The sequence below is a fragment of the Pimephales promelas genome, chromosome 7, assembly GCF_988280905.1.
Source record: "Pimephales promelas chromosome 7, fPimPro1.hap1.1, whole genome shotgun sequence".
In the NCBI taxonomy this organism is placed as follows: domain Eukaryota; kingdom Metazoa; phylum Chordata; class Actinopteri; order Cypriniformes; family Leuciscidae; genus Pimephales; species Pimephales promelas.
In genome coordinates, this window is record NC_142775.1 from 10978361 (window position 1) to 11005515 (window position 27155).

Sequence of the window (27155 nt, forward strand, 5' to 3'; positions counted from 1 at the left end):
AGTGATAAGATACTTCTTTTAAAAACGTTTAAAAATCGTGCCAACCCCAAACTTTTGAACAGTAGTGTGTCTATAATTTTTGTTGTTGTTAAAGTTTTGAATATTGAATATAGTAATTTTTGACATGTTTATTCAAGAGAAAAAAAAATCCCCCTTTTTTACATGTTTGAACTTCTAGAAATTGGACATTGAATCCCATAGCTACCATCAGATTTGCTGTATTTTCGTGATTTATGTAATGTTAATAAGAAGCTAGCTTAAGCTTCTTTGCTGGCCTCCCATTTTAGTTTTTTAAACAATCTGACTCGCCTGACACAGCAATGTCTTGGTTTAGAGGTACTGTCTTTTTGGCTGACCCATGGAAATTGTGGTGACACTGGTAGCAGAAATTACATGCTTAAATAAAACAGAGACAGAGAGGATGCATAAAAACATTTTTGTCTTCTGGAATGTTCAATGTTCCTTTCCATCGGCAGAATGAAGTTGAACCACAACCTGTGCTTTTGACGCCTGCTATCTGACAGCAATCAACCCTGTTACTGGGCAGTTTTCTCAAAGCTGAAGTTTTTAGTACAGTGTGACCTTTTACTACCTTTGACACAGCTAGTATTCTGTCAGAAAAGTAGTTCACGTATGGCATTGCTGATTCTTTATTGCAGAGTCAAGATAAAGAACCCATCACCGCCCACTGCTGCTTTGTGCTTCCAGCCTTTCATCTCACTTCTGGCCCCATGCTCCCTCTAGCTGGCCTGGCTTGGCCTCTCTTCTTTTGTTCTGTGAGCCAGGACATTTTGTTTTTCACTTGTGGAGGTAGTTAGACAGGGTGTTAAATTGCAATATAGCATTATAAAAAAGTCACATGGACTACTTTGTAAGGCGAGTTTTCCATGGTCACCATCATTGTATGGAAAAGAGCAGTGAAGATACATCAAAATCCCCCCTTTTGTATTCAGCTGAAAATAACATACAAGTTTTGAATAACATGAGGGTGAAAAATAGTGACAGTTATATACTGTAGACAACTTTTGTTCATTCCTTCATTGAAACGAGCCACTCCAGTTGCTGGCTTATCTAAAGAATACCTAAAGCACTGAATGAAGCACACTTGCTGACTGGAATACAGTAAGCTTGTCACTGAAGAATAGTCTCCTGTGGGAGAGGTTTTCAATAATCCATCACCTGAGGTCACACATTCTCCCATCTCACATGAGCCACTCCAGCATCCTAATTGCATACTTGTCCTGCATTGCACAAGATCAATTCATACACCCTTTGGAGATTATATTTAAAAAAAAAATGTTTGTTCTCTCTTCAACTTCACCTTTATCAACTCTGCACTAAATCAGTATGCCTGCACATCCAAAAAACTATTTTAAAAGGGCATTTTCAAACATGTAAATTATGAACTCAGTGGCAACAAGTGTGCAAAAACAGTGACAGCCATTTAAAAAAAAACAGAACTGCAAGCATAATTTATTTTGTAAATACTCAGCCGTGCTTTATATAATCTGGCCTTTTATTGCAAAAGCATGACATTAGACATGATAATGGCGAAACTATTTTGGGAATTATGTGGCACTGAACAGGCTCTCAGATGAAATCACAGTGGCATATGAATTATCTAGAGTCAGGTAAAGAGCAGTAAAAAACAACAACTGGAAATCGCAAATTCATCACAGGTGTGACTATGTTCGGCTGGATTGCCCTCGAGTGTTACTAGAGGGCGTACCCCTGCACTGCCTTCCCTGGGACTGATCACGCACACACCCTGAACTGATTTTGCACACACCTGTTTCCACTGATCACCTTCACACCTGCATCTAGTTCCTCTTTGTTTTGTAATCTCTTTTTGTTTTGTAATCTCCCAGCGAGTCTGTTCTCTGAACATTTCTAATGCCGTACACCAAAGGATTTTCACAGTCCCAGAATAAAGACCGGCAGTCTTTAGGAATCTTATGCCGAGTTCAGACTGCATGATTTTAGCCACGATTTTGGCTCGCCGATAAATGCCCAAAATCACAGGCAAATCGGCGCTCGTTCAAGCGAGTGACAATCACGCAGTGAGAATGAGCAAAGACGCGAACTGAGAGAATCACAGACGAGTCGCCGACGCCCGTGAGATATTTGGCATGCTAAATACCTGGACCTGTCGGCGATTCAAAGTCCTGCTGTGTGAAAAGTGTTTTGACTGAAAACTACATCGGCGATCACCGGGAACCAGTGAGAGAGCAAGATACAGAGCCAGCAGGGAGTTCGGGGAGGAGTTATAGATCACATATCAACATGATATGGCATTGTTTCAGAAAAAAAAGGTTCTTCTCGGTCTATTTGGACACAATAAATGGAAGAAAATTTATAAGAAATTTGGCAGGAGCACTCGTGTCTGTTTGACGTTTCACCAGCTGTACTACCACAACCGGGTCGGAAAAAAAGTCACACGTGAGAACTCCGGTCTTGCACGTGTGGTGTCGCGTTGTTTCCATTTCACATCTCACGTGTGTTTGTTGTGAAACGTAGTTTGCGTGCTAGACAGAGTCTGTCGGCGATTTTTCCTATTGTAAAGTCATGCAGTGTGAAACCGTCCAGTGTGAACACAGCAGTGACTGAATGCTGTCCAAGATAGTCATGCAGTGTGAAAAGAACAGCGACCCGAATACTTTGAAAATCATGCAGTCTGAACTCGGCATTAGTCTTCTGTCATGAAACCACCAGACTCAGAGGGATCCAAAAGCAGCGTAAGTTTAATCACAGACTGGCAAAGGTATCAAACAAGGGCAGGACAACCAGACTTAGACAAAACCAGATTCAGCAGCATGTCAGCCTTGTATGGCTCCCAGTCAGCCGCCATACAGCAGGATCAACTAGATCAACTCACCTCGTCGTTGGAGAGGTTGGCCAAGATAGTTCGCGGTCTTCATGTCTCTACACCGGGACCATCGCAGACTCAACCAGTCTCCACAGTTGTCAGCCCTGAACCGATCCTGATTCCACTCCAAGCTCTCCCGGTAAAATTCGTCAGTGAGGTATCACGACGAGCTCACACAGCGATTCCGAGCACGGACACAGGAGCTGTGATAATGCGACTTCGTCAGGAGGATCGATCTCTCCTGTGGTATTTGGCGAGGCTCTATGAACTTTTTCAACACGTCAATGAGCGACATTTTTCTAACGTTCTTGTTCCACGGAGGGTTATCTGATCTGCTTCGTTCATTGATGCCCAACCCAGAGCCTCACAGCACCTTAAGGTGGTATATTCACACGGCTCTTCTACTGAGTGGTTCGGCTCACATTATGGGTGAGTTAGAGGAGCTGGTCCTGTCCAGCCCTGCAGAGCCAGTACGTCACATCAGCCCGGCCGAGCCCGCACTCTACGTCAGCCCAGACGAACCCGAGTTTAACGTCTGCCTTGACGAACCTGAGCTTCACGTCAGCCTAGATGAACCAGAGCTTCCTGTCTACCTAGACAAGCCTGAGCTTCACGTCAGCCTCGATGAGCCAGAGCTTCACATCAGCCATGACGAACTCAAGCTTCACGTCAGCCTCGATGAGCCAGAGCTTCACATCAGCCAGAGTCTGCAACCGAACTACCAGAGCCAACTGCAGCCGAGCTTCCAAAACCCCTAGTGAAGCCTGCAGCCGAAGCCCCGAAGCCTCCAGTTCCAGCCTATGTCTGCGTAGGTTTCCCCAAAGTATTTTTTGGAGGGGGGCAGTAGGGGCCACGAAGGGACCATGAGGGGCGTGCCACCGTGGTCTCCTGAGGGTGATCAGTTTCCACTGATCACCCTCACACCAGCATCTAGTTCATAAAGAGATCGTAAACCTAATCCATATATGAATTGAATGGTTTGGTGAAAAAATTCTGAAGACACACACACCATTGAGGTTTGTTCTTGTGTGTCAAGCAGGTTCGGTTGAGCTTCTGTTCAACGTTCGCTGATCAGTATTTATATTTGAAATGTCTAAATTCAATCTGTTCATCATATCAAGCAATCATGCCTCTTTAGAAAATTTGGACTAAACCGCTCAATTCATATGGATTAGTTTTATGATCTCTTTATGAACTTTTTGAAGCGTCAAAGTGTAACTAGTTGCGTAGCTGTCGATGGAGGACCAGAAATTGTCAGATTTCATTACAAATATTTTAATTTGTGTTCTGAAGATTATGAACAAAAGTTTTGTGGGTTTGGAACAACATGAGGGTAAGTAAATCATGACAGAATATCATTTTGTGGTGACTATCCCTTTTAGAAGTTTAACAAGCACTTTTCTTACGAAAAAATTTGTCTTGAAAAAGATGTAAAAGATGCTTAAAATTATTAAATAGTCTACACTTTGGCCCACACACACACTTTTAAACAATCACAATCAATAAAGAACATACAAATCAGATTGACTAAGCTGTCCAGCAGCACAGAAACTGCTTCTTATGTGTGCCCATCATCTCTTTATTGCATTAGGATAGGGAAGGTAAATTGCTGTGTGTGGACATCTCAAGACTGGGCATCAACAGCTGCATAAAATCAGAGCAAATCCCATTCCAGTGCAAATGTCAATGGAGACAAGCCTTGTAATGAAGAAAAATAAATCTTGTTGGGTTTCATGAGAATGAGTTTTATGGGTCTAGCTGGGGAAGCACTTGGCACATACTGATTAGGGCACCCAAATAAATAACTTTAAATCAAGTTATACAAGCCTAGCACAATATTTTATATAAAAACTATGTGTTATTTTTAAACAAATTTGCTTCAGCTGGTTGATATATAAACTCGAATGGGAGCTTAAGTAATGAGGCAGCATAAGATGGCAAAAACCATTCAGTATTTCATGAACATAATTTCAAAAACATGCTTCCAGATACTTTTAATGGTACATAATGAAGACCATTAATGAAAATCATTTTATAGAACAGACATAGGCCTAGCCTGGGTTTCCCCATGCTGCCTTGCCGCAGCGCGATTTTATTCACGCTGCTAGGCAGCCTGGACACTATGAACCAAATTTCCCCCTGAAATAGGGAACCGATCACACAACGGGGAGGGAGCAGCAAGACGATGACGACGTATATGCGACACACCAAAGCACTTTGTTGATATCTATGGATCCATCTTGGCAGCGGACGCAGAGTTACCTTTTGATACAGCCTAATGTTTGACATTAAACATATCGGATCAACTGATTTGCAGAGGGGGAGGCTGTTCCCTTTTACTGGTGATTCACTTTTTTTTAATTTTTACTTCATATAACATAGCCTTTTTTGTTGTTCACATATTTTACCATTTCATTTGTGTTGTTAATACAACATATTATGTATTAACAATGACTACGTTTACATGCAGCCAATAACCCATTCAAAACCGGGATATTAGCAATAACGCGGTCGCCAACGGCCATGTAAACACCGGCAAAAAACTGAATATGCTCATATCCCGGATTTTAAAATACGAGATATTATACCTGAGGTACCCCTTTTCTAACCTGAATTTTTGGTCATGTAAACGCGTATCAGCATATCCCCATAGTGATTTGGGTTCTGCGCATGTTCTATTCGCAAGGAACCTTGGTAGTGTCCGTACGTCTAGACGCTATCCGTGTGTCGCCGTTTACATCAGGATATTGCAATTCCATGTATACAGGAGAAACTCTCTCTGCTCACACATGTAAACGGGTTATTCATAATGTTTCAGAAACCCGAATAGTGACCTTAACCCGAAAACTGGCTGCATGTAAACGTAGTCAATGAGACCACATGAGATGCGCACATGAAGCTGCAGCTCATCATGTAACTGAACCAATTTTCAACTTACCTCCTTGAACGGTTAAATACACATAGTATTTATGTGTAAAAATTCTGTCAATGCAGCCATTTATGTCATAAGTTAATGTAAACAGTTGAGAAACTAAGCCTACCTGCTGCTATGTCATTAATGTTAACCACTTTTGTAACTATAATAAGAATGATTGTATATTTAATTTACACAGTGAAGACTATGCAGTGTTTATACATTTGATTACTTTATATAATGTATGCTTATTCTATTGTAGTTTGTTAATCCTATTGCTTATTGTTAGTTTCTTTGTTTTTATTTTATCACTTTACATGTCACTTCTCTTCAGAAAGCTTGAGATTTTTTTTTTTTTACATAGGCTGGTAGTTGTTTTGTTATATTCAAATTGGTGGCAAGAATTATGAAATTTCAATGGTATCAGGAATTGGTATCATTAAAACCTTATTTAAAGCAGAAAGATCTATATCAGCTGTTGTGAAATAAAATTATATTTTGGTCATTATGCCCACTCCTACATAATTTTAACAGCGTAAAAATCAAAACCTCCTAATGTTAGCGAAAGAGATTTCAAACCCATGAAAAGGTAGGACAGTTAGGCTTTGGGGGTCTATTTGATACATGTTTTGATCATTGTTCTAAACCCGATCCGGATGTAGTTTTTGAAAATAACACCATGGCTTTTTGTTCAAAATTTGGCTTTTTTTTAATGAAACTTACCCACATTCAAGTGTTGATTAAAAAAAATGCATGAAGCTAGAATATGTTTCCTTTAAAAGCATAGGCTCTGTTCCTTCTTTTGATATATTGAATGTTCAGATATTCATATGGCAAATATTCTAGGAGCCATGCAATTGTGAAAACAATCAAATGCTGGCGCAGGATGGCAGCTTTTTTTTTTTTAAATGCTGGCGAGTTAAAGCCGGGCAAATTATTCCTAGTTGTCAAATTGTATGTTAACAACGTCAGCATTGCATGACTACATGTAATGTCCTTCCGATGTTTATCCTTGTTTTCGCATGGGCCGGTGCAGTCTCTTTTTTTTATTTCTGTAGTCACTCCGAAGTCCAAACGAAGTCTTTTGTATTTTACAGTGGGTGAATCTCTAGTAGTCACTGGTGATTGTTTGTTTGAACCTTTCTGGATCCGCCATCAAATTGATTAATTTTAATTAATCAAGTTTAATTATATCAAGTGCCATGAGAAAAGTCAATAAATCTCCACCTCCAACATCCTCACACGCAATATAGCCTACTAGCCGAGACTCTTCTTTATGTGTACAGATGTGTGTGTACAGATGTGACATAATGACGCAAAGACATCCTCATATCTCCCACGGAAATCCACCAGTACCACTGGAATTAAACACATTATTACAAGCTTACCACTTGAGCTAAGGAAAGCAGATAGTTTTGAACAATGGCTGTGTATTTTCTCAAATATGTATTTTTAACCCCAAAAAAGCTACGGACTGCAGCTTTAAGAAAACAATTTTTGCAGTATTAGAACCACTGTCTTTTTGATCACAGCTATAAGGTCATTGACAGATTGTTGGTGAATGTTTAGATGCTCTTTCGAAAATGTCAGCAAACCATTTCATGTGGAAAATGAATGGGAAAAAGCTAATTAACAAACTGAACTAAATTCATTCTTGAAACTTTAATTAACAAAAACTGCATCCGAATGAGAAAAGAAAAAGTATTGGAGAAACATGGTTCTCTAATTTAAATCTTAAAAGTATCAAACAAATGTAAAAGCCAATGTAGATGCAGTATTTCAAGGGACAATAATGGGCTGCAGAATAAACTACCCCTTGTAGTCAGCAACCTCAAAGATGAATAAATCCTGAAACTCCAAATTGGTGGCTGCACCTAGAAGCATCCAATGTATAGATTGATCTCCCATGAGTTATGGCTTAAGGACTCCTAAAATTGTGCTGGAGAGACAGAAGTAAACAGAAGTAAAGCCAAGTGCTGGGGGCATGAACTTCAAACCTCCACGGACATTTGGTAAAAGTCAACAAGAAGAATAGATTACAATACTTCAGCAACCACAACAGGCACACAAGTATTATATCCATTTCCCCCAGGGGAGCATTAAAACAAAGGGTAAACAAAGACAGCAAACTAATTAAGATATGATATGATGTATAGGGAAAATTATGTGTAAACAAATGTTTGTTATACTGAGATATGCCATAAATGACCACAAAGTCTGTGGGGGAAAAAAAAAAAAAAGCACCATAAAAGTACAGTGGTCCACAGAAGCCATGGTCATTGATGTCATTGATGTCAAACCTGAAAGGACTCTTCCAAAAGCACCAGATTTGATTGCTGAAGCTCTCTATTTAGAAAAAAAATGTCGCTTTTTGTTCACTTCCATGGAACAAAGAAAATGATGCAGGTTTGGATTTAAATTTGAAATGACAGAATATACATTTCTGAATAAAATATTTATCTAAAACTGAAGTGTTACATCAAACACGATTGCAAACTTTCGTTTTCAAACTGGCAAATCATAGTCCCAGCCTAAGCTCATTCTACTGATCGACCCAATGTTTCATTTAAAAAATGGAAAAATTAAAGGAAAGGCCTAATCTGTTTTTTAATCTTTTTTTCTTTCATCAAGATTTATGTTAATCAATCATAACTTGCACTTCTAAATTTCTCTAATCTGGACTTCAGCCTTTAGTTGTAAAAAAAAAAAGAAAAAAAAAAAATGAATGCCGCTCATGACAGAGCCATTATATTCAGACAATTCACTGTCTGTACCAGTAATGAGGTCATTGGATGTTTGCTTCATCCTTTTCTGTGTGCCCTCATTTGCAATACAGTGCTTTCAAAAATATATCTGGCAGATGAAAGATTTCTGATTGTTATTTTTTCCACATTTAGTGATGACAGAAATGAAAATGGAGCTGATTGTGCTGCTAAAACTGCATGTATGTGCACTGTACATGAACACAGAGAAAATGTCAACTTTAAATTGTGAAATCAAGAGTGCAGTCACGTGATAAATAGCACTGGGCATAACAAGTTAAGTTCTTCTTATTCAAATATGTTAATAATTCCAGACTGGTTTGGGACTCAAGATCTAAACCGAAAGGTATTCTATGTGCACATTTAAATATACGAAGTATCAAGTTAAAAAGTGATCAAGTCCGCCATCTACTTACTGATTCTAATATTGACTTCTTGTGCCTCTCTGAGACGTGGCTTAATGAAACTTCACCCTCTGCAATAATATCTATACCTGGTTATAAAATGTTTTGTAAAGATAGACAGGGTTCTAAGGGAGGGGGGGGTTATGATTTACGCCAAGGACACTTTTAACTGTAGTGAAATTCTTGTTACAGATGAGAAAGATTTGGAATTTATTGGTTTGAATGTGTCGTTGTCACCGCAAATGTCGTTTATTCTTGTGGTTATTTATAGACCTCCTTCAACAAATGTAGATTTTTATGAAAAGCTGGATAATTTATTAAAACAATTTAATCCTGCGAAAGAACTTATAATATTAGGTGACCTGAATGTTAATTGGGAAGTTAAGCAAATCAGGAAAAACTTGCAAAAAGTAATGGATAAAATGGATATGGATCAGGTGATTAACGGTGCTACGAGAATTACAAACTCTACGAGCACTCAAATCGATTTAGCTTTTACAAATAGGCCAGAAAGGATTTTGAAATCATACAATATGCTTACTGGATTGTCTGATCACAATCTTATAATGGTCAATAGAAAATTAAATAAAAAGCGTTTTAAACCTTTGCCAGCCACAGAATCCTTTAGGATACCAAAGCAGGAAAAACAAAACTTTATAGATTCAATCGGTGATGTAAAATGGGATGAATTATTTTCTGGGATTAACTTGGATGAGGATTGTTCTCTATTTTCTAATAAAATACAGCAAATTATTACACAATTTACACGGAAAATAAAATTACGAGCTAAAAAAAATGGCCTTCCATGGTTGAATGAATCTATTCTGAAATTAATGAAAGAACGAGATCACTCCTTGAAGCTAGCTGTAAAATCAGGACATAATAGGCATCAATTTATCACGTTAAGAAATAGAGTAGTGAGAGAAATAAGGAGATCTAAAGCAGACTTTTTTATTAGTGCTCTGAATAGTGCCCGTGGAAATTCTAAAATAACCTGGCATTACATAAAAAAACTGACAGGACAGTCCCATAAAAATAAGTCAAAACAAATGCAAATTGAATTAAATAGAAACCTTTTAACAGAACCTAAGGTAATAGCTGATGTTTTTAACAACTATTTTATTAAATCAGTAACAGAAATTTCTAAGAACTTTACAATAAAAAAATCAAAAGAACACTTAGTGTCTGCAACACAATCTTTCTTCATAGCAGACATCACTGAGACTAAAGTCATTGACATAATTAAAACACTAAAACCATCTAACGCCAGGGATGTTTTTGGTATGGATACGAACATGCTTAAAGATTCAGGATCCGCTCTAGCTACTCCTATTGCTTCTATTATTAATCTATCCATTTCCAGTGGTCATTTTCCAAAGGCCTGGAAATCTGCTATTGTTACGCCAGTTTTTAAGTCTGGTCTATCTACCTCCGTGAATAATTACCGACCAATAAGTATTCTCCCGGTCATTTCTAAAATTGCAGAAAAATGGGTGGCAGAGCAGACTGTCCAGTACTTAAATAGTAGCTCACCCTCTTTTCACGCCATGCAGTTTGGTTTTAGGTCCAAACACTCTACTGAAACAGCCACGTGCCTTTTTATCGAGAAAATAAAATCTTTTCTTGACAAGGGGGGAGTAGTAGGGGCGGTATTCTTGGATCTCAGAAAAGCTTTTGACACAGTGAACCACTCAGTTCTACTCAATAAGCTTCCACAATTTAAATTCTCTTGTGATTCTGTTAGTTGGTTTGAATCCTACCTGCATGATCGTACACAATCTGTACGAATTAACAACTGTATTTCCGAGTCTCTGAAGCTAACTACCGGGGTTCCTCAGGGCTCAATATTAGGGCCCCTCTTATTTAGCCTTTATGTCAATGACTTGCCTAATGTCTGCTCTGAGGTGGAATGTTTAATGTATGCGGATGACACTGTTCTATTTGTTCATGGTCGCTCTAAAGACATTGTTGCAGATAAACTAACTAAAGCCATGACTCGTGTTACATCCTGGTTACAGGAGAACTGCCTGCAACTAAATATTTCAAAAACTGTTGGTATGTTCTTCAGTAAAACCAATTTAGCTTCATTTAATCCGGACATAATAGTTGCTGGAGAAAAATTACAAATTGTAAATCAATACAAATATCTTGGCTTAGTAATAGATTCACATCTGTCCTTTAAAGCCCATATTAAAAAATTATGTAAAATAATTAAGTTTAATCTAGCAAATTTCCGCTCAATTCGAAATGATATGTCAACCGAAGCTGCACAAATTTATTTACATTCTATGATTTTCAGTCACCTTAACTACTGTTTAATAAGTTGGTCTCAAGCAAGTCAGAGTGCAAAAAGACCTTTGGAAACATTATATAAACAAGCCATTAAAATCATGGACAAAAAACCAAGGCACTATCATCACTGTGCAATTTTAAAAAAACACAGACTTTTAAACTGGGACAGTATTCATAAGTTTTTTGATTTGAGTCTTATATACAAAGTGACACATGATTTGGCCCCAGCTCCTCTGGCTGAGTTCATCACCCAAAGAAACAGCTCTGAGCGCATCACTCGAGGCTCTGCCAGAGGGGACTGTGTCGTCCCTCTGCGCAGGAGCGCTTTTAGTCGCTCGGCCTGGTCAGTGAAGGGCGCTGCTGAATGGAACTCTATACCTGAGGAGGTTAGACAGCTCAAAACTTACAAGGCTTTTACAAAAAACTTGAAAATTTGGCTTATTAACAATTATGTCTGCCAACATTAAAAGCCGAACCAAGAGCTGTATTATATATTTAATATATAGTCTTTTTGTAAATGTGTTTTTGTGTATTTTATTATTGTAATAGGCATAGTGTACCCTATGTTATCTTATAGTGTTATTTAGATATTTTTTAGTCAATTTGCTTTAGACCTATAAATGTATTTTCTTGTTTGTATTGTAATGTTTTTTTTTACATCTTGGCCAGGGGACTACAGATGAAAAATAGCCTTTTGGCTAATTCTGGCTTTTTTAACCATGTTTGTTCATGCGTTTTGTGAAATTGCACTCTCCCCTTTTAAATAAACCAATAAATCAAATCAAATCAAATGATATCAATAGTAAAAGGACGGAAGAATGGGAGTATCCCTGAATATCCCTGAAATAATCAATGTGTAATGCAATTATGGTTATGAAGATGTGTTATAGGACAATTAACGGATTGTTGATTAGATTTTTCCTTTCCTCGTGGTTTCCTTAAGGACAAATGTATACCAGTAAATGCACATCTGATGTGCGTTTATGGAATGTCTTAACTATACTTTGGGGACACATTTGTCCACAGAAGTGAGCTAACTGTGACAAAATCGTCCATGGGGATATCCAGAGACTCCTGCAGCCTCAATTAAAATAAAGATAAATGTATAAATAATCATCATAATTAAATAAAGTGCAAACGTTTTCATTTAGGGGCTAAGATTAGTTGGTGTTTAAAAACAATATAAGCCATGTCCTTTTAGGCAAGCAAGATTACCGTTTTGAGTGTGTAGCAGCATAAGTAGAGCACTAGAAATGAACAGTGTGCACATTTATAAACTTCATCCCAATACAAAGGACATTTTAAAAACATCTATATTGAATAACGAACTAAGGCATTTGCAATTAAAAATTTTGAAGTCTCATGTTTGACAAAAACAACAAAATATTAGTTATTCATCAAATGCAATCTACAAAAAAAACACAGTAACATGCTTCAGACGGAAATGAAACATGTCATTACACATAAAAGCATGAAAGCAGACCTTGAAAAATCTCTAAATACTGTAAAAACTTTTTCCATCAAACTAAAAAAGTCTGAATAGAGGGAATACGCTTGACGTCACCGTCGGCCAGAGTGCCTGCAGTTCCTCAGTGAGTGGCAAAAAGATTGAGCGGCTGTAACGTTATACGTGTTCAGCGTGAATGCCGCGAAAAACAAACAACACGCGCAAATAAAGTGGGAAAGAGCTTTGCGATTGACTGTAGGCCTAGAACTAGATTTGACAAAACATCGGAGGTATATTTTTACAGACTGCTATAGAAAGAGGAGCAAATGGATCGCTGCAATTCACAGAATTCTCCAGTCAGCGAAAGGTGGATTTGCAGTTATCATTTTGTGTCAATATGCTGAATTTAGTTGTAAAACCATACCCATATATTTTGTATTCTTACATTAACAACTCATCAATGAAATATTTATCATTGTATATTCTGCATTATTGGATTTTTTTTTTTTAATAAACACTGACCAAAAAAAAAACGTATAAAGTTTTAGGGCTGGACGATATGATATATATATAGGCTATATATAACACTGATATAAATGATCACCCGGATTTAGACCTACCTATATTATATTTATATAAAGCGTTCACAGGCAAATTTGCTTTATGTTTAGGTCTATATTGCTTTTATTTCCCCGGTGTCGAAATTAGGCAAACATAAATATGTCAGGCAACACGTTTCCTGGCTGCATGTCAATATTCATGGATCACTGGATCTTTAGTAAGTTGTAAGGAACAATATTGACTCCAACATTTAGTTTAAATTGATAAAATTGTTCGATTTAGTCACATTTCCGCAGTTTCCCCTATTAAATCCAGTCACGCAGCAGATCTTTTGCCACTCTTTTGCCACTCGGTCAGGCTGAGGGGGGTTGTTCCGGCGGGAAAGTCACGTGTCAATGCATTCCCTCTATACATAGACATTTACACACAAACACAGAGAGAAAGATAGAGAGAACATCAAAATGTTCATATGGTGCAACATTTTTTTTCCTGTTCAAGGGAATAAATTCATTATTTACCCCTTTATGTTGCAAGAAAAGTTTATCCAGCTATTAATTAAAAAATAAATAAATAAAAATACACCAAATAGCGCCTGTACTGTATGATTAATATTCCTGGTCTTCTTGTGAGGAACAGACCAAAATACAAGTTGCTATTCACCACAAATGTTCTCCTCTGCTCTTAAATTTCATGTCATTCCACATATGCAAACTTTGTTTAAATCACATGCAAAAGAGAAATGCGTCAAGTTCAAAAATATTAAACTTATAGTATCAGTATTAAGGTTGGGTATCGAGATTCGAGTATCGATTGGAACCGAGACTAACTTTTCGTTTTTCCCGGAATCGTTCAAAAGTTAAAATTTTGATTCCTAGTTTCGATATTCACAGTCCGCCGAGCGGAAGAAGAAACCGCTGAACAACACCAACGAAGAAGCGTCTACCGGAAGTGTTGGCATAACCACGCGAACATGAGTAACTTACGTCGGCGATCCAAAGTGTGGCTTCACTTTTCTAAAAATAACGAAATCTCGGCAAAATGCAAAATTTGTGACAAAAGGAGTATTTTAACAGAAGGAGGAGTATTTCCTTCAGAAAGGCCGTTGGTTAGCAAGGTTAGCTAAACTTTTTTGACCCTGCCTCTTAAAAGAATCAGAATCGAGAATCGTTAGGAACCGGAATCGAAACAAGGAATCAGAATCAGAATCGTTCAAATTCAAACGATACCCAACCCTAATCAGTATCCAGGGCCGTATCCAGACCAGATGGAGGACCCGTTCTTTGCACGTCGCTAACTCAGTTAGCTGGATTTGATTGTTGGCGATTTGCCATGATCTTGAATCGTTTGGTTCTTTGAAGCTCATCCTGGTGTCATGGCAACAGGACCGTCAGCTTGAACCTGCTCGTGAGCAGGCTTATTTCATGTTAAGCCCCGTTCACACTACACGCGACACGATACCATTCATTTTCAATGGTGAGCGGGCGACTTCCGGCGACACACGCGGTCGCGACCGTTGGCGACCAGAGGGGCGTGTCCAGCGACGCAACAAAGTTGAGAAATTTTTTACTTTATGCAAATGAAGAGCAATTTTCGCGAGGGACAACCAATAGGAGTGAAGTCGGTGGAACGCGTCACTCTTCAGTGCTGACTCTGACCGAGGCAAGTCAACGAGAAGCTCATTTTAGCATCCAGAAACTGTCCTATAATGGATGATATATCTCCGTGTACATACAGTGGTGTTCACCATATGGTTATACGTGACTGAATGGTTTTGGGAACCCAGATAGACCGGTATTTGCACGTTTGCTGCAGTTAAATAGCCGCAATGGCAAAGAGCACTCACTGTTTCTTGTTCATCTTTAATATTATGCATTTTATGTACTGATTCCATTTATAATTAGACTTTTCCTTCCAAAATATTTGTTTGTAGCGGCAATAAAGCGCATTTGTTTTCTAACATAGAGTAACATCTGTGAATGTCACTCACAAACATTACTAGGCAACTAGTGGCGAACGCCCTCCAGCGCAACCACTGGCGACCTGCAGCGACAAAGTCGCGTGTAGTGTGAACGGGGCTTTGGATTAGATTGCGACTTATACAGGAAGTCCTTTAGCTTAGCACGATAGTGTAGCCTTAGCCTAATTTCTGAGATTTTTTTTTTCTTGTGAAACGATCGTCGTGAGGTGTCGTTTAAATATATTATTATTTTGTTGGAAATGCACATTGATGTTCGATTCGATGTCGGGCTTCAACAAAAGCACAAAATGTTTGCATTGCCCTAAAATTCTTTGCGAGTGGCTTCCTTTACACTATTGAAGATGCAGAGAACTTGATAAGCTTTCTGTCGTGCCATTCGCAAAGTTTACCTAGCACTCTTAGTTTTTTTTTGTTTTTTTTTTGCCAACTTAGGGTATATTATAATTTTTTATGAAGATAATGCAATCATGATGACCATTATGACTTACAGTCCCTCAGGCTTAACTTACGTTATTGGTGCCATAGCTACACTAGACTGTACACACGTTCCCATCAAGGCCACAATGAAGGGATTTTGAGAGCAGAAAGGGGGCTTACAATGTAAATGTGCAGCCAAGTTACTATTACAATTTTTAATATTCCAGATTAGTAATATTATATAATTTTTTTTAAAATGCAGTTGACTGAGTAAATTCTAGACAGTGTGTGACCATGTTCCATATCACAAATCAGTGTGAAAGCAAAATGACAAGGATCTGTGCATGACTTAAAAGAATTTTAAGAGATTATCATTTATGAACATTATTTGAACGTGGTAAGGAAAATTATAAATATCAAACTCTTAATGCACTTATGCTGAGAACTGCATTTTTCCACAGGTGATTACAACAGGATCCTGCATGGAGACAGGTGTTTTATGACCCCATTCCCTGACCCAAACCCCAGACCAGTTACAATGCAGCTCTAGGACAAGGGCAAGGGCACACAATGAAATGAGCTTTGGCCAACAAAAGGGAAGATTTCAGGGTCTGAAAAGCCTGAGGGTTGCACCTGACAGGGCCTGTGACATTGCATGTGTCATATTACACAACACTGCCAACATCAGAAAAAAAAAAAAAGTTTAATTAAGCCTAAAATAAAAGTCAAGACAAATTTGCAAAACTCTATTTGCTTAGAGTTTTATTTCAATAGTTCTTTGTATAGAAAAGCCAGTTATCAGTCATCTTTTTAAAAGAGAAATTATGCAAGGTCAGCAATAGTACTCTGTGTGAGTGTATTTTACTCTGAAGTTTATTTTGAAGCAACTCTATTTTTAGTGCAATTTTTTCTTAGTCAAGTTCTATTTCTCCCCCTGATTTTTGTTTTTTTCAAAATACTCTATTTTCTGTTGAAGACTCATATAGGGAACGAATTTCATCCTGTGTCGTTTGTGTCACACATGCTTCATGCCTCAAATAAAAAGGAAAAGTTGTCTCTACACTGCCCACCCCTGTCTCACTGTTTTGTGCAGACTCTTCTGTAGGCCTTTCTGTACATGTACTACTCCTGTCAGAAATAATAGGCATAGGCACAAGTATATATCAATTAAAGCCGTCAATTAAATTAAAGTTCTTCCTCCAAAGGACAGTCATCTGAGAAGGTTTCTTCACTCTCCAGAGCAATGTAATTAATAACTCATGGCAAAATATTTTTACATTAACATAAGTTTATCAGTTTTTACTTTCACAAGACAAAGCAATTTATCATTACTCAAGATTTACCATCACTTTCACCATGTCCATTATTATAGTGTGGTGACTCGACATTACAATGAACAAAGTAATTATGAAATTATGAAAATAAAATAAAATAATAATTAAAGCTGCAAGCAGCGATGGGCAGGCCCTCGCACCTATAGCATGTCGGGGTGTGGGGCGGCTTCGTTGCATATTCTGCAGCTCAGCCGGTGCGTCTGTTAATTTGCTACGCTGCTTCGTTAAAGGTCACTTCCTCTTGCCAGCAGGTGGCGCTATGACTGTGGGTGAATGTATGACTGTGGGTGAATGTCCGCATGTAGATTTGTTCAGGGCGGGACTCTTGTCAAATGTGTAAAATTTCGTGCAGATCTGGGCATTTACAGCCAAGTTACTACAACTTACTGTTTCATGGCGAATCATCGACGCCACGGACACGCCCATCGGCGAAAACGCGCAGATAGCACAACTTTACATCATCAATGCCTTTAGGAGGCACAGCAGAAATTTGAAGTCGATCCGACTAAATCCCTAGGAGGAATTCGTTTAAGTATGGAGTGTGTAAATCGTCCCCAAATGGCCGCCAAATTCAAAATGGCGGACTTCCTGTCGAGTTTAGGGTATGGGTTCTTGAGGCTTTTTTGTGCATCTTGATATGATACACGTCCCCACCAAATTTCGTGGATGTAGGTTGAACGTGGACGAGGGGCTAATTTTTTCCAATTTTCTAGGTGGCGCTAGCGTGCCATTTTGCCACGCCCATCCGCGAAACCCACAAAAAAGGAAATTTTTCACCAGTCCTGACATGCGTGCCAAATTTGGTGAGTTTGACAAATCTACATGCCGACATTCACCCACAGTCATAGCACCACCTGCTGGCAACAGGAAGTGACTTTAACGAAGTAGCCCCCACCGCATGTTTGACTTACATGTACGGAATTTCTGTGGCACATGGATCATGTCCAGATGTACAAAAAAGCCTCATGGAGCAATGCCCTAAACCCAACAGGAAGTCGGCCATTTTGAATTTTACGTCAATTTTTGGGTGATTTGGATGCTTAGCAAATTCACAGCCACACCGGCTAAGCTCCAGAATATGCAACGCGGCCGCCTCACACCCCGACGCGCTACAGGTGCGAGCAGTGGCGTAACTTTGTTTTAAAAAGTGGGTGGGACATGTGTATAAATAAATGAATCACGTGACACGTGAATAAAAACATAAATCCGACTTTAAAACATGTCCAGTGGAATAGCCTATACAGAAAGTCCTGTAAAATTAAACGAATAAATTGACCTAATAATATGAATAAAAATTATATAAACAAAAATATACATAAAAGTTTTAAAAGTAAATTAACTATTAAGCAAGAATTTTGATAACTGATTTTTTGCAGAACACACACGATTAAAATTTAGATTGGCTTATAGCCTATCCATTGTACACACAAACTGCTGTACAATTGGCTTTATGCACAGCTGCACTACTTCCTGAATTTCAGCCAGCTCCTTGTTTCCTGTCTGCCATTATTGGACACATTTGCTGCGTCCCAATTCGCTTACTTATACTACGCCCTAAAAGTATGTACTCTTTTTGTGAGGAAAAAGTACATACTTTTGAGTGTGTAGCAAAAGAGTAGGCAAACGTTGGGACGTACTATCACGTCATCTTTAACGGACAGCTCTGTCGAGTGCTGCGTGCATCCTGTCACCGTAAACTGCCCTGTCAATCATCTTGTCACAGTTAAAATCCTCCATTCTATATCTAATTTTATTTCCTACCGTTTCGGAGAGCACATCCATCTGCCAGTTGTGGGTCTTTCATGCTCTCCTCGTGTTTGCAATTTGAATATAATGATGCATTTAAAACGTAATAGCTAAACGTGTCTTTACAAAAGTTCACAATGCTGCTGCAAATGCAATATAATGTGGACAACATTTAATAAATTCATTTTCGTCAGGTTAGATACTAATTAATCACTTTAAAGCTCTTTATCTAAACCTCTCTACACAACCGCGGGGACTCGCGCGTCCTCCGTATCGACTACGTGTCTGTAGTTTTTTAACACTTTTTACTCGTGTTTGTAGTTCTAACCGAATCCTCGTCCAACGCGCAATGGTTTGTGGGCAATATCAGCCGTTTGCATCGATCTACACTTCGGATTCTGACCGGAAAAAGTAGACCATCCGGGTATCTTTGAAACACTCATTTCAACATACTACGATTTGGGACGTACTAATTCTATTTTCGAATACTATTTAGGACGGATAGTATGCGAATTGGGACGCAGGGATTGATTAATTCAGGTGTGCTTGACCTCAGTAGTCATGGCAACAATAATCAGACACACCTGAATTAATCAATTTTGTCCAATAATGGCAGACAGGAAACAAGGAGCTGGCTGAAGTTCAGGAAGTAGTGCAGCTGTGCATAAAGACCATTAAACGAATAAATGGGCCTAATAATATAAATAAAGATCAAAAAATAAGTGTATAAACAAAAATGTAAAAAAAAAATAAAAAAATAAAGGCCTACATAAACATTTTAAAAGTAAATTTAAAAAGTAAATTAACTATTAAGCCAACCTTTTGATAACTAAACATTTGCACAGCGCTCACAAATAAAATAAAATAATGCTTATATCAACTGTACAAAAAAATGCTGTAAAATTAAACGAATCAATGGGCCTAATTATATATAAATTAAACTTAAAAAAAGAAAGAAAGAAAATGAATTGCTTTCCTTATCTACAGTTCTTTTGAGTTCACCTTCAAGAACACAAGTTTGGACAATGTCTAAGGCTTCAGACTCATGCGGTGGTTGCGGAGAAAACCCTCTCTGCCCTTGCAGACCCGCTTGGGATGCTGAACACAATGCGAGCTTTTTTAGCCAGGCGGGGAAATTTATATGGAGTCAGACTCGTGGTGTGAGCGGAGCGAAATTGGAGCGGGAAATAGGGCGACGCTCATTCCTTTTAAAAAAATGCCCCTTTGTGCTCTGTCCAAGATCCGCCCGCTCGCGCTCCACTCCGCTCACATGCTCTGCACCGGAACGAACAAATAGTCTCCGAAACGGATTGAAGCGCGCATGTTGAAGATGTGAAGACTGTGTGTGAGCCACGAGATACACTGTAACCGCGCTACCGATTGCAGACGGCAAAGAGCACTTTGATCACTTGATTTAAAAAACAACGTAGGCTATTTCAGGGATAGATCGCTTCTTTTATTTTACAAACAAACTAAATTAATGGTTTGTCAGTTGGAGATGTTTTATATATTTCTACTGTTAGCTATCCGTGCCGCGGGAGCAGGGCCGACTCTAGGTTATTTGGTGCCCAAGGCGAGATTGAAAATTTCTATTTTTTGTACAATTACTAAATCAATTGTTGGGGTCGTATAGACCCCGAAGCCCAGAAGTGTAAACAGGAAACGAAGACCATTTGAAGGTTAATATAACGCCGACGAACTAGCGCTGATGAAAGCCGACTGTGTTGTCGCCTCTCGTCCTATCTCGTCGGGGTAAAAAGCTGCACTTAAACCATGACTTGAACACACCGAGAGAACTACAGGCGACTGTCAGCTATAATGTGCATTCTGCGCCTGCGTGCAATGAGCCAACTGTCTATTTCTGCAGATATATTAGTCTATATTCGTCATTCAAAAAGGAAAACCGACGCTGTCGGTCGGCTGCAGATACACATAACGTAAACAAAGCAGCGCGTGCCAACCATTTTGAATATACGCGGGCATCCCCTTGTCAACATATCGAATCGGGCGAAACATAGCCGACGATAACTATTTTGAGCCGAAGGCACGGAACCGTGCGTATCACACCGAGGAAACTAAAGCGCTAAAACCAGCTGTCAGATGTTTTCGCGCCACTCCCGGTTGCTGAGCAACGCGCGTGAGTTTGACAGCTGCCTGTCGGAGTCATCAGTCGTTTTTTAGGATTGTATAATCTTGTAAAAGAAATGGACAAATACAAGCAGTGTGTGGACAATGCACAGTAAAAGTGTACAGCGTGTGCGCAGCTTTCATAATACGACATTTAATTAACTTTTTTTTTTCAATTCTGCAATTTGCGCCCCGTCCAGCAGATGGCGCCCCAGGCGGCCGCCTGTGTCGCCTGTCGGCAAAGCCGGCCCTGCCAGGGAGCTTTTAAAAAGTGGTGGGGACAATATCGACCCTGGCAAAAAGTGGTGGGGACATGTCCCACCCGTCCCACCCGCAAATTACGCCCCTGGGTGCGAGGGCCCGCCCATCGCTGCTTGCAGCTTTTTTTTTTAGCATGTTTTTGAGCAGTTTTTGAGCATGCTGCGACCCCGAAAATGGCGCTTACTTTGAAGAAAAAATAAAAAAGAAAAATGAATCCCAACAGTTTCAATAGGGCCTCGCACAGTTAGTGCTTGGGCCCTAATAATAAGTTATTAAAACATCGAACATCTACTTTTGCCAGCACTCTCTCCTGGCTTTTGCACACTTTGAGGTGTTCCTGGCATTTTAATTAAAGACTGAAATTCAGCATAACCTTCCATTAAAAGAGCTTGCTCTGCTTGGGAGAAAAACTGGGCATGTTCTTTGGCCATGCTGAAGAGCCAATAGCAGCGTTGCTGATCACGGTTTCTGCTATTGATACATGGACCCTTTTAAACCAACTCGAGAACGCGCAGTTACCTCAGATAACTCAATCCAGCGATACTAATCATAAACATGTGACGTGCGACACTAATCATGTGACGACTAGCCTCTCCCCTGTGAAGCCCTCAATGACACAATAGCCATCAACACGGATCCTCAACAAACCCGTCTCCGGTGTGACGACCAGATGTCGATCTTCAACCAGATGAACTGGATATTATTCTGATTGTTCCAAACCAATCTGACTTCTGACCAGTAAAGCTGCCTGAATCATACTCATACACTGTTCATTCATTGGCCAGAGGAGGACATTAAATTTAACATTTAATTTAATATTCAACAATAATATTGATCTGCCTGCATTGACAACCTGCTATATGCTACAATCTGAAGCCAGACGATGACATCACAGATTACTCTAGAGCGGCTGCTAAATGAATAACTTTTTTTTAAACAAAAGTGAAATATCAAGGAATTTAGACCCAATGGCCACCAAAGATCTTTACAGTTTTGCCTCACATTCATTCAACCATTCATTAATACACAGACCATGAAAGGTACCATCCAGCTTGTCGGGAGCAGCTGGGGTTAGGTGTCTTGCTCATGGACACCTCGACACTTGGTCAGGTGGATTCGGGGATTGAACCACCCCCTTATTTTCTTCTGGAAACAAACATTTTTGTTTTATTTTCCTGTAATCTCTGTAAAGCTGCTTTGAAACAGTCTGTATTGTAAAAAGTGCTATATTATGCACACAAGGTTTATTTTGTAAAGACTGTAATATATTTAAGAAATTGAGCATTGTAGTTCTTAATTTCTGTTAACACGGTAGCCCTCAATTGGGTCATGGGGTCATCTATACGACCCCAAACAACTTTTACTTAAAAAAAAACTTTTACTTTTAAATAAAAAAAAGGTTCCCTTCATCTCAGTGGAATAAGATTTTGTGACTTTTCATACATTATCTATCCATACACACACACACAAACACACACACACACACACACACACACACACACACAAAAACTAGGCTTGATTCAGTTGTTCTGAAGGTATGTATTTTTTTTTTTTTTACACTTCTCTGGTCCTCAGGGTCAATATGACCCCACATTGAAATGAATGGGAAATGTGAAAAAAAAAAAACCCTCAATATACTTTCTTCATGTGTCAAAATAAATAACTAACTAAATAAATAAATAAATCTGGCATAAATCTGAAAATTTTCACACAGAAATGAAGGCCTAGTACTAGAGCATAAATGCAATGCATTATAATAATAAAAATTGAATATGCAAGCTGATGGTGTATTTGACGAATTGTGTGGTATATGGATACGAAAGTACTTTATATCTCCAAATCTCCATCACAGCATTAATGAATAGAAGTAAACAATATATGTATATATATATATATATATATATATATTATTTGTATGATTAAAATATATATTAAATGTATATTTTTTGTACAATTACTCAATCAATTGTTGGAGTTGTATAGACCCCGAAGCCCAGAAAGGTAAACAAGAAACAAAGACCATTTGAAGGTTAACTAAAAATCTATTTTTGTGTACTATCAAAAGTTATGCATTAAATTTTTGTTTGGCGTTTTTATAATAAGTCTAATTTTCTATCCTCGTAGTTCTCCAACTAACCCATACACAACTAATTTTCACAAAACTAGAGGAATTTAAAGCAACTATAGCAGTTTTTTAAGCCTTGAAGTCATTTTGCACCCTGTCATTAAACAAGCTGACGTAATGCAAATATCAGAAAGTCATGCACTGCCACCTTATGCTGTGCAAATGACTGAATGGTCAGAAAATGGATGGCGTGGAGAATTAATTGAAATCTCATTGCTGGCATAATATTTGCAAAAGGACTTTCAGTGATCGGTTTGTCTTTCCCAAAAAGGGACTGTAAATCCAGTAAATCTGACTGGCTTACACTAGGAAAAGGTATTGTCATGCAGATTACAGCTTGGAAATGCCCTCTGGTATCCATGGACAGACCTTGCCAGTCTCTCCCAGGGGCATCACATGGCCAAATAGGAGTTTTAACTAGCCTAAAATGTAAAGTGGGGGAAACCCTTCAACAAGCTATAGAAAACACCAAATAATATGATAAAAACAACATGATTTACAATAAAAATATGCATTGAAGATGATAGAAAGACAGAATAAACAGAAGAATAAACAGAAAATCGGAAAAAAGGGGAGATAGGGAAAATACATCTCAAAAATGCAGATTGACATAAGCTACAGTAGAATAGACGGGTAGTGTAGTATACAACATCTATCCGACGGGAAAAATACAGCTAGACATAGCCTACAAATGGAAACAGCTCAGAAATAAGCATAAACAGATACAAAAAGACAGACAGACGAATAAACATACCGTCACAAGTTATAAAATATAAAACGGTCTATTCTGTTAAATGACTTTGTACCTCACATAACACAGAGGGGGAAAATTAAAAACTATATAAAACTTGTTCTACTTTACTTATATTCACCTTAAAAGCGACCGAATTTGAATCTATCGCATGATTCGCATCAATAAACTAACTAGGCTATACGCCTTATTCACGGCAGCGCCATCTTTGATTTTTAATGAGAATGATAGCGAGGCTGTGAGGGATAGACTTGCATCTCTTCACTGGGCTTAACTGTTATTTAATGTGTTTTCGGATTGTTCTGCTCATGAAACACTGGAAAAATATCTTTCCAAGAAATGTCAGTTGACAAAAAACTCCCGTCAATGTAAGCTGTGGAAAATTGTAAACAATCTAGCCGCTTTATTCAGCTTTGTACAGCGGATGCCATTGGAAACACGGTAATCTATCCCTTACAGCCTCACTTTCATACCCGTCATGGCGCTGCTCTGAATAAGGTCTATACGCCTTATTCACGGCAGCGCCATCTTTGATTTTTAATGAGAATGAAAGCGAGGCTGTGAAGGATAGACTTGCATCTCTTCAATGGGCTGTACTGTTATTTAATGCGTTTTCAGATTGTTCTCCTCATGAAACACTGGAAAAATATCTTTCAAAGAAATGTCAGTTGACAAAAAACTCCCGACAATGTAAGCTGTGAAAATTTTTAAGTAATCTAGCTGCTTTATTCAGCTTTTTACAGCGGATGCCATTGGAAACACGGTAAGTCTCACAGCCTCACTTTCATACCTGTCATGGCGCTGCTCTGAATAAGGTCTATAGCATCAATCTGAAACATGAACACCAAACAGCTGTCATACACGTTAACATGCACCTTTTCTGCAAATTAAAAACCAGTGCAAAGCTTTAGGCAATTCAACATCTAGTTCCACCAACAAACAACAACTACACAATTAAATCTATTTGTCAATTTCAAGATCACAGGAAAGAGCAGAAAGATCCCGCCTCCTGGCACTCGCGCACCCATGTTATAGAATGAACCTGCTCGAACGCATTTCATCCTTACAAATGACGTCCATAACATTCCTGTAAGATGCTTTAAACAAACCAATGTTTACATCATGGCTGATACTACATCTGACAAACAGAATGTAAACGAAAGTTTTAGTACACATGTTCTTTCTACAAGGACTGACTCACTCACTTTCTAGGACTTCAAGTTTCTTTTTAAAGAGAAGCGCCGTACAAACACAAACCACGATCCCGAAACGCATTACTTACCGAGGCAAACGTACAATCCACTCACAGAAACACAGGAATCCTCTGCGCGTCCCAAGCAGTGCACGCACACGCTGTCTTCAACACACATACACACACACTCTCTCTCATCTTCCACAAACAAACGAGCGAGCGCGCGCGCGTGCACACACGAACACACACACACACACACACAACGAGCTGGAAAGTTTAATGACGTCACCCACTCAGTTAAATGCCACCGCAGGAGTCTCGCCAACCAGCTGGAGGTTTAAAGGACCAGAATATGGGGTATGACATGAGTGCTGCTCTGATGCAAACAAATACTCCTTCTCTCATTATTGTTACACATTTTAGATAGGCTAGGGTATCCTACTTTATAAATGTATGAGGTATACACCTTATAAGTTATTATATACATTTCCAGACGTCTTTTAGGAAGAGGAGCACAATTTGAGACAGAGACTAAATACTGATAAAAATGCATTTACAAACATTGACCTAACAGTGGGGGATCTTGTCACAATATTGAATAAGTTGTTTCAACGAAATCAGCTATTAAGCATCCTAACGTATACGGAAATATTAAACCATTGTTTTGAGTAACACATAGGCCTACTGTAAATAATAAATTGCATAACATTGTAACATTTTTTTAAAAATGTTTTAAATGTTCTATTGGTATAATATACTCTTGTCCTATCTGTCAGGGTATTGTGAATTACCTATCTGTGTTATGGTGTTATATAACCAGTCCACTAGGGGGATTACGAGAGTTCTAGAGGTCAGCGTAATACAGCGAAGAGTAAGGGAGTTGATTCTGATGTAAACAAGCTGAACGCAGTTGTTCCATGTGGCTCTTCAATAAATCGACAGAACACAAGTAATGCCTCCTTGCAAATGCTTATAAGACATGGTGTCAGAAGTATAAAGACTTATAAAGACAAGAGAAGAGCATTATGTCGAAATTTCACCCGCCAGAGAGTTTCAACTTCGATCGTCCAACAGAATGGCCAACGTGGCGGCAGAGGTTCGCGCGCTACAGGGCCGCGACAAAACTAAGCAAAGAGGACAAAGAGGTACAGATAAGCACTTAAATATATGCAATGGGCATTGAAGCGGAGAACATTTTCAAATCGTTCACATTCGGAGAAGGGGAAAGTGCCGAGGAGTACGAAACGGTGCTGGGAAAATTCGATGAGTATTTCCTACCAAAAAAGAATGTGATACACGAGCGGGCGTGTTTTCATCAGAGAGTGCAGAGGCCCGGGGAAAATGCAGAGTGCTATATCAGAGCCCTTTACGAACTCAGTGAGAATTGTGAATTCGGTGCAAGTCGAAATGAACATATAAGAGACAGACTGGTAGTTGGAATTCATGATAAAGAGCTGTCTAGGAGGATGCAGCTATTGACAGCACTTACACTGGAAACTGCGGTACAGATGACGCGGCAAGCCGAGGATGTCGCGCAGCAGATCAGTCAGCAGGAGGGTCAGTCGATAAACAGCGTGCACGAGGTAGCCTCCAGTCCAGACGTTCATCAAAGGCGGCAAATCGGCCCTGGACGAGAGAGAAATATAAAAGAGCTGGTGAGAAAACAGAAAACGAGTGTAGCAGGTGTGGTAAAACAGGACACAAAGACATCAGAAAATGCCCAGCAGCAGATACCGAATGCAGAAAGTGCAAAAGAAAAGGACACTGGGCGAGAATGTGCAAGTCAAAAACGGTGAGACAAGTGACGGCGAATGAAGTGAGTGAAGACAGCTTTTATCTGGGCGCAGTGAGTAAAAAAAATGAGTCAGAAGAAGCTAAATGGAGTGTGTTACTTAAGATAGGTGATACCCCAGTTAGTTTTAAGATCGATACGGGAGCGGATGTTACCGTAATGAACACTGTGACAAATGAAAAGCTT

At 39.0% G+C, this 27155-nt stretch overlaps 1 protein-coding gene across 1 annotated transcript in view; it reads right to left on the minus strand.

Moving 5' to 3' along the window:
- Positions 1-25418, minus strand: part of gulp1a (GULP PTB domain containing engulfment adaptor 1a) — a 103658-nt gene extending 78240 nt beyond the window's left edge. Inside the window, exon 1 of the mRNA XM_039647145.2 lies at positions 25268-25418. The gene's annotated coding sequence lies outside the window, so the exon portion shown is untranslated. The remainder of the gene's footprint in view (positions 1-25267) is intronic.
- Between the last annotated feature and the right edge of the window lie 1737 nt (positions 25419-27155).